Consider the following 12,354-nt stretch of genomic DNA (forward strand, 5'->3'; position numbering starts at 1 on the left):
ATTAATTCATAGAGAATTTTATCATGCATATCCCCAGGTCAATGTGCATGTTGTTACTGTTCTTGTATATTGTCTTTTGTATTGTATACTGTTTTATGCATGCTTATGATAGAACCACTCGTTCATGTAATCTTACCTATATGTAGTCTTACCATGTTTAGTATCTATGAATTCGTCTTCTGATGATCTAAACGAGAGTGTATATTATATGTTGGTACATAGGCAATATATTAGTGTTCTAAGAATCTTTAGTAATTTGGCATCAACACCCAATCGAGTTCCATATGCAAATGACCATGCTCTCAGACAAAGGGTCATAAAACCCCCCAGTATTTCCAACCTCCCGCTTGGAATTTCAGCCTTTTTCATTGGACAAGCCCATCCTGAGAGGCGTGAATCTTCTCAGACCTTAAAGGGCTCACGCACAGTTCTGCTAAGTCTTCTGCTAAATCTTCTGATTGCTGCCCGTGTGGAGAGCCTGAGCTGGTGCGGGCTTGCCCGGTGGGCTCCAACACATAGCCTTTCAGTTGGCGGTTCTGTTAGATTCTGAGAAGATGAGGATGTGAGCTAGAACGCTTCTGCAACTATTAAGTCTGCACCGGGCTTCGGCCTTGTCTTTACATTCACCATCGATCCTTGGATCTCAGCTGACGTCTCTCTTAGCTCTTCATCATCTTCATCTGGGAGAAAACTCTCCCGACCACCACAGAGTCAGAATAACATCTTTTTGGAGTTCATCACTCTTCAAACCCGGAAGAAGGTGATCGCGACTCCCGCACCACCGAACCTCCAAACCATCAAGACTTTCATCCAAGACTGCATCCGGACGCTCGTTCCAGGCCAATGCAATGCAAGTATCGTACATTTAACTAAACGAAACAGAGGTTTAGTATGAGCTGTAGACCCCGCTCTAAAACGGCACTGATGGTTTCACTCAGGTGGTTAACTGACTCTTTTCATAGCTTCATTCTCTGGTTTTCCTCATGGTTTCATCCATCAAGTCTCATTTGCTTTCTTTCCCATGTATGAGTGATTGTTTGTTTGTTTGTTAGACTAGTTTGTGTTAGTGTTTAGTTAATAAAACTCTTGTGCACAAATTACATGAGTTTCTGATTCTGCCTTGCAAATTAATGTCTCTTTACGATTTTGATCCTTGCTACATGCTCTAATGCATTAATACTGTATGAAAGTATTTTCTGTGGCCACGAAAATATCCTTTCCTAGAGTTGATATGAACTTACACTGAATGTTCGCTGGACGAACAGATTAGTTGAGGGCAATTTAATTCTGCTACAGTCACTACTGGCAGCTGATATAAATAATTGTAATTAATCATAATTAATTGTAATTATTTATATACATTTCCCTTTTGAGCTAATTTGATACATCCTTCTGTCCACTATGTGTGATCAAGTGTGTGTCAGAGCAACTCAAACAACACTGAACATCTTTTACGAAACAAATTCACATCTTCAGAAGACTTTCAGTGGATCTAAAATTATTTATTCACTTCAGTCAAACTTGTAAATGTGTGAATACCTTTTATTAGATGAGAAAATAACAAAGCAAGTGCCGTTTATTGTAAATAAACATTGCATTTCATTGTTTCTATGAAACATTTTCAAACTTGGCATTTTCTGTATGGGAATCTGACTGTAAATATTGCTGATTAATGTAAATATTGTCTAATTGCCTCTAATAAAGGTTATGCTTTCATTGGCATTTTATTGCAACTTTAATTAAACATATATTAATTTTACGTTTATATGGTTGTCTGTGAGCAAAAATGCCTTGATAAACTGGACTTGAATGTAAGCAGATAATACGATTCTCAGTTAAAGCCCAAAAAACATGATTTGCATGTTTGCAAATGAACTGTATGTCAGAGTCCAGCGGCTCATAATCCAACAGCTTCATATGTGGACGCATCAAACAGACTGTGGACTTTCATGTGAAGTATGCTATAAGAAAATTATTAAAGATTTATTTCCAAAGCCTGTAGAAAACAAAGCTAATGAGTGTCTCTAGCAGACCGCTGTCTCTGGGAATTATGACTCGACAAAAGCAGAATTTGCTGTGGCTGATGATCATCTGTTGTGCTCCGTGCCAGATAAGTATGTTTCCTTGAAAAATGGATTCAGCAACTTAAACAGAAACATATGCCAATTAATATGTTGTTTGGAGAATATTAAAACACAAACTAAAATGTAAGCAAAAATAATGTGATTTAAAAAAAAAGATTGTGGCTGTGGGCATCTAAATTACGACCTCTAATATAGAGTTTTTTTTTTTTTTTATCATGTCATACATTGTTACACAATAATCTTAAATGTTGACTTTGTTTGTTCAGGCAGCTCGGAAAATCTGATCCAAATCAAAATCCAAGTCAGTTTGACAGATGAATATTTCTGGAACAATAGTAGCTCACCATATCCAGATAGATGTGAAATATACTGCTAACATGACTGTGTGATACTGCATATTTATTATCTGAAAGCACTTGTGAAGACTGACAAACTCATTGAGTTCATTTCCTGTCAATCAGATAATAACATATATAATTTTCACATGAATGTCGAACTAAACATCAAGCCCGTTAATCCTGGAGAGAAATGTAGAAATGCTGTATATGACAAAGTTATATGCAGCGGTAAGTCTCTTTTAAGATTTATAAATTGCTTTTCAGTTGTTTCTATTGCCTATTTCATACCAATCAAAGTTTAATTTCAGAATAAAATACAGTACAATGTGAACAGACATTATATTTATTTTCCTCTAATGAAAAATCACTAAGATGGGTTAATATTAAGCCTTTAACATAGAATGTACATGCTTTGAAAAGCATGCTGAGTAATTCATTCACGATAAGTTAACACTGTTTAGTGCTTTAAATAAGCAGTTATTGAAAGCACGACAAAATAAATTACGGCAATAATATGATAAATGTGTGAACTGATGAACATGCATCTATAATGCTGAAATTACAGTGTTTCTTGCTTTATAAATAACCAACATATCATATATTATTTAACATATCATATATATTAGTTTAAATTATTGCACAACTGCAAAAAATGCATCCATTGTTTGTTTCTGTGTTGAAGGGAAAGAAGGAAGCAGATACGTTCTGCATTTTAAAGATGGTGAATGGATGTGCGTGACCTGTGTTGATGGAAAATCAACCACCATTACACTACTGTCACACACCACATCTCACAATCCAACTAACAGTTTCACACCACATATGACAACTCCCGACCCTACTACCAGTGTAGCGCCACATATGACAATTTCCTATTCAACTACCAGTGTCGCGCCAGATACGACAACTACCGACCCAACTACCAGTTTCACACTGTATACGACAACTCCCCAGGCAACGACCAGTTTTGCATCATATACAACAACTCGTGACCCAGCTACTAGTTTTGTGTCATACACGACAACTCCCGATCCAACTACCAGTTTCGCATCATATACGACAACTCCCATCCCAGCTACAAGTTTTGTGTCATACACAACAACTCCCAACCCAACTACCAGTTTCGCGTCAGATACGGCAATTTCCGAGCCAACGATCAGTTTCGCATCACATACGACAACTCCAGAACTAACTACAAGTTTCACATCACATACGACAACTCATAATCCAACTACCAGTTCCACATCACATACGACAACTCCAGAACTAACTACAAGTTTCACATCACATACGACAACTCATAATCCAACTACCAGTTCCACATCACATACGACAACTCCCAACTCAACTACTAGTTTCACACCAGATACAACAACTCCTGATTCAACTACCAATTTCATGACAGATACGTCAACTCCTGACCCAACAACCAGTTTTGCATCATATACAACTCCTGATTCAACTATCAGTTTCATGTCATATGCAACAACTCCTGATCCAACTACCAGTTTTGTATCATATATGATAAATCCCGATTCAACTACAAGTGTCGTGCCAGATACGACAATTCCCAATTCAACTACCAGTGTCACGCGTCATATACAACTCCCGACCCAACTATCAATTTTGCATTGTATACAACAACTCCCAAGCTAACTTCCAGTTTTGCATTGTATACGACAACTCCCGACCCAACTATCAGTTTCACGCCACATACAACAATTCCCGAGCCAACCACCAGTGTCACACCAGATACAACAACTCCCAAACCAACTACAAGTTTTGCATCGTATACGACAACTCCTGACCCAGCTACCAGTTTTACGTCATTTAGGATAACTCCCGAACCAACTACCAGTTTTGCATCGTATACAACAACTCCCTACCCAACTACAAGTTTCACTTCACATACAACAAGTTTTGAGGCAACTTCAAATTTCACATCACATACGACAACTCATGGATATACTGATCCCTCAAAGGCATCGTAAGTGTGCAGTTATCAGTTGATATTCAGTCTAAATCTTGGTCATAGAAAACAATGTGATTCAATCCAATTTACAGAGAAGACTTGGACAATCTGTATACTAAGATGGAAGAGATGGAAAAAAGCAATAAAAGCAATGCAATGATTGTCATGGGGGATGTTATTGGTCTTCTTCATGTACAAGCCAAGAACACAGAAACCAAAGAGACCAACATATGCTTCTCTTCAGATCATGCTGTGGTAAACCTAAGAGCTAAGATGGATTAAAACATTAAATGATCAGTTTTCATGGCAATTCTTCTTTTCACAGGTTGTTGAGAGTCAAAGTGACATGAATACAAACTGTTCTTGGTCTATAAAGGTTTCCAAGGAGGCTTTAAATAAATCACATCTTGAAAACAATGGAACTGCATTTGTTGGAGTTCTACGCTTCAAAAACATGAGCAATAAGGTACTGTATGCTTCTATGATATTTTTTCTTGAATGGAAAAAATCTTTAAAAAAACTACTTTCTTGATCAGTTATATTCACACACATTTATATCTGATTCATGATTGCTCTCTTGGTTTCTGATTTAGAATGAAACTGAAATTCACACTGTTTTGAACAATGAGGTTTATGGAATAACAATGAGGGCCAAAATCTCCAACCTTACGGACAATATTGACATGATCTTTAAATATAAAAATCTGGTAATGAAGCTTTTGATGCAGAACTTATTTTGTTATATTGACCAGACAATGTGAAAGCAAAATGAAAATGAATGTGTTCTTTCAGGATGGAAATGCATCCTGTGTTTCTTGGGATGGCAAAGGTACATTATGGCTGAAGTGATCTGCTTCAATCATCAAACCCAGTTCATTCAGGATTTTTTTTTTTTTTTACAATCAGTTTCATTTGTTGCTCTCTTTTCTTTGAAGGAGAACTTAAATGGACGACATTCGGTTGTGCGACAGAAACAAATATCAGCAACACCATAAAGTGCTCCTGCTCACATCTGACATTCTTTGCAGTGCTGATGGTGAGAAGCTTCTAAGGGAAGAACTTTCTCTTTCATAATACCCGTTTTTTTTAAAGATTTCATTGAGTCAATATCAGTCTTTTAGTCCCTGTCTACATGCTAGTGAACATGTAAAAGATGAAAAAAATATATATATTTTTAAGCATTAAAAAATTGCTAACAAGGTCTGATTCTTGCAAACAAACAACAAATGGTTTTAAAAATCCTCCCGCTGATCTGTTTCATTTTGTTTTCTCTGATCCTTCAGTCTCCGCCAGATGCAAATGTAACAGCACCGCATCTGGAATCATTGACCTTAATTTCTTCTGTCGGCTGCGGCATCTCCATGTTTTTTATGGCCATCGCTTTATTCATGCATTTCCTGCTATGGTAGAGTATCTTAAACTTTATCATATAGTTAGTGCTATTTAGTAATCAATGATCACTAATACTACACTAAGACACAATCTTCACTCGGAAATTGCTAGTAAATTTCACAAATACAGTAATTATAAAGAAACAGCAAGTAACACATTGAATTAAAGTTGTAATTTTAAAGTAGAAATACTGAAACACAGGGCCGTACAGAGACCTTTGGAGGGGCAACTGCTCAAAGTATAAAAAGGGAACATGGAACTTTTAATAGGGCTGTGCTCCTTGCTGATACGTGTATCGAAACGGATGCTTCTGTATTGATACAGCAGCAAATGCCGTGACGCAGTTTTGAAAAAGAAATACAGAACAGAAAAGACCATTTTAAGTTTAAAAGTTAAATAATTTTTTCTTTGCACCTCTTAATTACTCTGGAATTAGAAACTGAATTATATTATTATTAATATTATTATTGAGTTTACAGGGTATGGTGGTTTTGCTGTTGTAAACAATACTGTTGCTGTTGTTGGAATTTGTTCATTTTTTAATGATAATGATAATAAAATCAGGACTGATAAGTATAAATCGGAGGATGAGAAAATCAGTATAAGCCTGTTTTACCAGTGCTGTGATAATTGATTTTAAGGCACTCTACGTTTTTTTTAAAAATACTGTAATAATAATAGTTCAAAGTATGAATAGTTTTTAGTCAGATAACATAAAAAAGACAAGACCCCTCAACGACCTTTAAACTTTCCCAATCAAACAGCAAGAACAAAAGAGAACAAGCACCTTTGTTTATATTGCTGTGTGTAGAACTATGTAAGCTGCATTTTTAATATTTAATAAATATTTCATTTTAATAAAATGTAAATTCATCCCCTGCACTTTATATGGGCAGGTGTGTTCACATAGAGGTTTCTAGATTTAAATCTAAAAGAGACAAAGAGACAGTATCGATAGTCTTTGCATGACCTGACATTTTATTCGTATCCAGAATGAGGAGATGTGAATATCAGGAGCGCTGAACTCTCTCATGCAGTGTGTTTCATTCATACTGGAAGCTGGAGGGCGCTCTCGTGCAGAAAGTCCAAAACAGACTCATAGAAGTAATAACTTATGACGTGCAGGAAATCCATAATATGGACAAAAGCATCCGGTTATCGCTGTAGCTGAGCTGAATAAAAAGCAGAAATGTGTTTACTGATGAAACGTGAAGACAATAAACACACGATTGCAAAAATATATGGTTTATGTGTGTTTTTCAAGTTATCTCCAGGTCATAAATAAATAAACTATATGAATAATGCAGTACTGATTGACATTTCATTTAGTAAAGAAACTATAAAATATATTTCCTGCCTTATTCTGTAAAAAAAAAAAAAGGTGTTCATAGTAGCCTTTATAAACCAAACATAAAATTGTCATTAGGAAAATATAGGACAAAAATATTATAGCCCCTTGCTGCAGCTAACCTTACCTCCACAGGCTACAAACAGCAATATAAACAACAGCTGTGCATGCTCTCTTCACGTCGTTCTTGTAAAATAAAAATAATTTAATAATATAAGTATACTAGCACACTGCTACGCTGAGAACTCCACTTACCGGCAGCCACAGATGTTATTGAAGGCATCCTGGTAGTGCGCTAAACGTGAAGAATCGTCCCGGATGAGATCGTCAAGTGAAAGGACATCATGTGGATCATTTTATTTATGGCTAAATTATTATTCATTAATTTTGCTAATAGTTAGATTGGGCAGGCCTTCACAAAAGGGCGTTCAATTACAAAAAAATAAAAATTGCCTTGACAAAAGGGTACTTTGGGCATCAAGGGGAAAATGGGCAGGTGCTCAAGCAACCCCCCACCCCCCCCCCCCCCCCCCCTTTTGCACGTGCCTGCTGAAACAGTATTTTCACGTAAAACATGCTTCAAGTGATAAAATCAAACCACTGAAGTATTACAGTTCAGGTTACAAAAGCAGTTGTTTTTGTGTTTTAATAGGAAAGCCAAATCAAATCAGGCCACGAAGATCTTGATGAACATGTTTGTGGCTTTGTGTCTACTGAATGCCTCGTTTTGTCAAACGAGAGCGTCTCTAACACAGGAGACAATGCTGCGTGCGTCTTCATAGCACTGGTGCTGCATTACTCCATGCTGGCCTCATTCACCTGGTTCTTCATTCAAGCTCTTCATATGTACTTATGGCTCATCAGACAGAACGTCACCATCACAAACTACATGAGGAAGATCACCGTGTTGGGCTGGGGTGAGTTAGAGCAACAAAATATCTATTATAGTGTTACATTACGCCAGCTAGTCAAAACTTTACAATAAGGTTTCATTAGTTAATGCATTAACTTACAATGAGCAATATAAAGTATTTGTTACAGTATTTATGCATCTCTGTCAATGATAATCAATAAAAACACAACTGTTCATTGTTAGTTCATAATAGCTCAGTCCCATTAAGTATATGTGTGCATTACATGATTTTAATGCACTTTAATGCTTTTAACGCAATAATTAATTATATAGACTGTCTGTGTTTATGAAAGTTTATTAAATTGACACTGTATCTTTACTTTTTTTATCTGAGAAAACAAATACAAAAACAAAAAACTGTGAATTAAACTACAATTATAACTATTGTGTTTTCTGTGTGTTTTTAGCATGTCCGGCTCCAATAGTCGTAGTTATCGTTTCTGTGGGAGGATATAAAGCAGTGACCTTAAACGCGACGTCTGGAAAAATCACACGAATGTAAGTTTTTCTCATGTCATACATTCTTAAATTTATGAATGTCTACTGATTGTCTTCTTATTCATTCTCTTTAATACAGGTGCTGGATTACAAATTTTTACATTCACTACATAGTGAACATCGGCTACTATGCTTTAGTTTTCGTCTTCACGACAGGAATCTTCATCATGATCGTCACTAAGGTTGTTCAGGCCAGAAACATAAAAGCTGTTGACGGGAAGAGAAAGACGTTCAGAAAGCAGCTGATGATTGTGTTGAGTTTGTTCCTGCACTTCGGTCTGACGTGGTCTGTGGCGTTCTTCAGTTATGGACCGATGCACATTGCCTCATATTACATATTCACTGTGCTGAACTCATTACAGGGTCAGTACATTTGGTTTAATAGAATGCTTCCATTTTTCTAAAGTTTTAATACAATTATTTTAATTGAATTATAATTAAAAATTATTTTAAAATATTATTTATTATTTGTAATTATTACAATAAATTATTTATTTGATAAAATGTAATTAATATTTTTAAGGTTTTTAAGGTGTTTTAATGTTATTTAATTATTATTTTTAGTCACAGTTTAAAAGACATTTACATTTACATTTACATTTAATCATTTAGCAGACGCTTTTATCCAAAGCGACTGACAAATGAGAACAATAGAAGCAATCAGACCAACAAGAGAACAACAACAGTATACAAGTGCCATGACAAGTCTCAGTTAGTCTAGCACAGTACACGTAGCTAGTTTTTTTTTAAATAATAAAATAGAACAGAATAGAATAGGTAAGTGCTAGTATTAGTTGGTCAGGTGCTGGAAAAAAAGATGCGTCTTTAGATGTTTTTTGAAAATGGCTGAAGATTCAGCTGTTCGAATTGAGATCGGGAGGTCATTCCACCAGCTGGGCACAGTCCAGGAAAAGGACTCTTTGGGATGGCATCACAAGACGCCATTCACTTGCAGAACGCAAGCTTCTGGAGGGCGCATAAGTTTGAACTAGCAAGTTTAGGTATATTGGTGCAGCGCCAGTGGTTGTCTTGTAGGCAAGCATCAGTACCTTGAATTTGATGCGAGCGGCTACTGGTAGCCAGTGTAACCTGATGAGGAGAGGAGTAACGTGAGCTTTTTTTGGCTCATTGAAGACCACTCTCGCTGCTGCATTCTGGATCAGTTGCAGAGGCTTGATAGTACATGCGACAAGAAGTTGTGCGGCTTGCTCTGACAGGAAGGGTCTAATATTCCTAATGTTGTATAAGGAAAATCTGCAGGACCGGGCCGTTGTAGCAATATGGTCTGTGACGCTTAACTGATCATCGATCACAACTCCTAGGTTTCTGGCTGTCCTGGAAGGAGTTATGGTTGACAAACCCAGTTGTATAGAGCAGTTGTGATGAAACGATGGGTTGGCTGGAACCACAAGCAGTTCTGTCTTAGTAAGGTTGAGCTGAAGGTGATGGGCCTTCATCCAGCTAGAAATGTCTCTCAGACAGGTTGCAATGCGAGCAGCTACCGTTGGACCATCTGGTTGGAATGAGAAGTAAAGTTGAGTGTCATCAGCATAGCAGTGATAAGAAAAGCCATGCTTCTGAATGACAGATCCTAATGATGACATGTAGATGGAGAAGAGAAATGGTCCAAGAACTGATCCTTGAGGAACCCCAGTAGCAAGAAGTTGTGACTTAGAAACCTCAACCCTCCAAGACACCCTGAAGGACCTACCTGAGAGGTAGGACTTGAACCACAGGAGTGCGTTTCCTGAGATGCCCATCTTCTGAGGGTGGACAGGAGGATCTGGTGGTTAACTGTGTCAAAAGCAGCAGACAGATCCAGCAAGATGAGTACTGCGGATTTGAAAGCTGCTCTTGCCAGTCTCAGGGCTTCAGTAAACGAGAGCAGGGCAGTCTCAGTTGAGTGGCTGCTTTTGAAGCCAGATTGGTTGCTGTCCAGAAGGTTGTTCTGTGCAAGAAACATCGCTCAAGTGTCTTTGCAATGAATGGAAGAAGGGGTACTGGTCTGTAGTTTTCTAAAAGTTCTGGATTTAGAGAGGGTTTTTTAAGCAGTGGGCTTACCCGAGCCTGCTTAAATGCTGTGGGAAATGTACCAGTGTGAAGAGAGGTGTTGATAATGTGAGTAAGTGAAGGTGTGACCGAAGAAGAAATGGCCTGAAGGAAGTGAGTGGGGATAGGATCAAGTGGACAAGTAGTAGGATGATTGGAAAGGATAAGTTTGGAAACATCCATCTCCGAGAGTGGAGAGAAGGAGGAGAGAGAGTGTGTATTTGTCGTTATGAAGTTATCGTCGGTTTGTGGTGTGGGGAATTGGTCACTGATGGTTCTTGTTTTATTTGTGAAGAAAATTGCAAAGTCATCAGCTGTAAGATTTGATTAAGGAGGAGGGGGAGGAGGACAGACAAGAGAAGAGAAAGTTTTGAAAAGTGTGCGAGAGTCAGAACAGTTGTTAATTTTGTTGTGGTAGTATGTCGCTTTAGCAGTGGAGACATTTGCAGAGAAGGAAGAGAGGAGTGACTGATACACACTAAGGTCGGTAGAGTTTTTTTATTTGCGCCATTTCCTCTCTGCAGCCCTGAGTTTAGAGTGATGTTCACGGAGAACATGATGATGCATACATTTAAAAGACATACAGAAGACATTCATATCTGAAATGTATTTGAATTAGTTGAAATAAGTTTCTCTGATCTTTTTTTTTTCAGGGTTTTTCCTCTTCCTGTATTACTACCACATTCACAATGACGTTCCGGGTTGTTTCTCTGATGATCCAGAAAACACAGACTCCACCACAACCATCGCTCAATCCAACATTAATGCTGTAGAAAATATTTATAACTAGCATAATTAAGACAGAAGGCTTTCTTTGCCTCAGACTTTCTTAGACTTATTTTTAAACTGATTTGTACAGCCATTTTTTTAAAGGGGAAACTGTGTATTCTCACCAAAATCAAGCTAAAGCAAAAAAAAAAAAAAAAACCTGAAAGAGAAAGAACTGTTTAAAATTGTGTATGCACATAAAATTATGTCCCTATAAAGGGCCAATTTTAGTGAAATAACTAGACAAATGACACATATCTGTGTTGATCATTATTGTAACTGTGTGTTATTGTGGAAGGATTGAATTGTGCTTTCAAATCTCTGATATGATCTGTTATGACTGTTGTTAGATTTATTGAGCATTATAATCATCCATGTGTGATCATGTGCGTGTCAGAGTGACTCAAACAACACTGAACCTTATTTAGAAAACAAATGAACATCTTTAGGATGACAGTAATGTCTGCACACCTTTGGATTCAGACATTTGCATGGTTATTTGATATAACAGCTCATTAAAATCAACACACACGGATGTGAAACATATTTGGTTACTGAAAAAATACTATCAGAATCTGCTGATGATTTCTGCATTATTTAATAATTCAGACCTACAAATGCTCTGTTATATCTCAGTACTCTCATGTGATTGTAATGAAGCTGTAATGAAAATGCTAATCTAAATATTGTCTAATAGCCACTAATAAAGGTTATGCTTTCATTGGCATTTTGTAGCTGCTTGTATTAAATATAAATATTCATTTTCTACATTTATATTGTGCTCTGTGAGCAAAGGTGACTTGATAAACTGGATATGGATCTTGATAATGAGATTCTCAGTTAAAGCCCAAATAAACATCTAGCGTAGCGTTAGTTCTGGCAGGTCACGTTAGTCAAGCTTGCATCACTTGACTCTCAGCTGGTCCCCATCAACCTATGGGAATACGACACCTATCTAAGCATTCATATATAAGGTCCCTCAGTATTATCAG

General features: G+C 37.1%; 1 pseudogene; it reads left to right on the plus strand.

Annotated features, from left to right (window-relative positions):
* Window positions 1-3,074: 3,074 nt before the first annotated feature.
* LOC107678705 (adhesion G-protein coupled receptor G2-like) lies at window positions 3,075-11,384 on the plus strand (annotated as a pseudogene).
* The last annotated feature ends 970 nt before the right edge of the window (window positions 11,385-12,354 follow it).

This window comes from Sinocyclocheilus anshuiensis, unplaced genomic scaffold (assembly GCF_001515605.1).
Source record: "Sinocyclocheilus anshuiensis isolate Anshui unplaced genomic scaffold, SAMN03320099.WGS_v1.1 scaffold208, whole genome shotgun sequence".
NCBI classification, from domain to species: Eukaryota; Metazoa; Chordata; class Actinopteri; order Cypriniformes; family Cyprinidae; genus Sinocyclocheilus; species Sinocyclocheilus anshuiensis.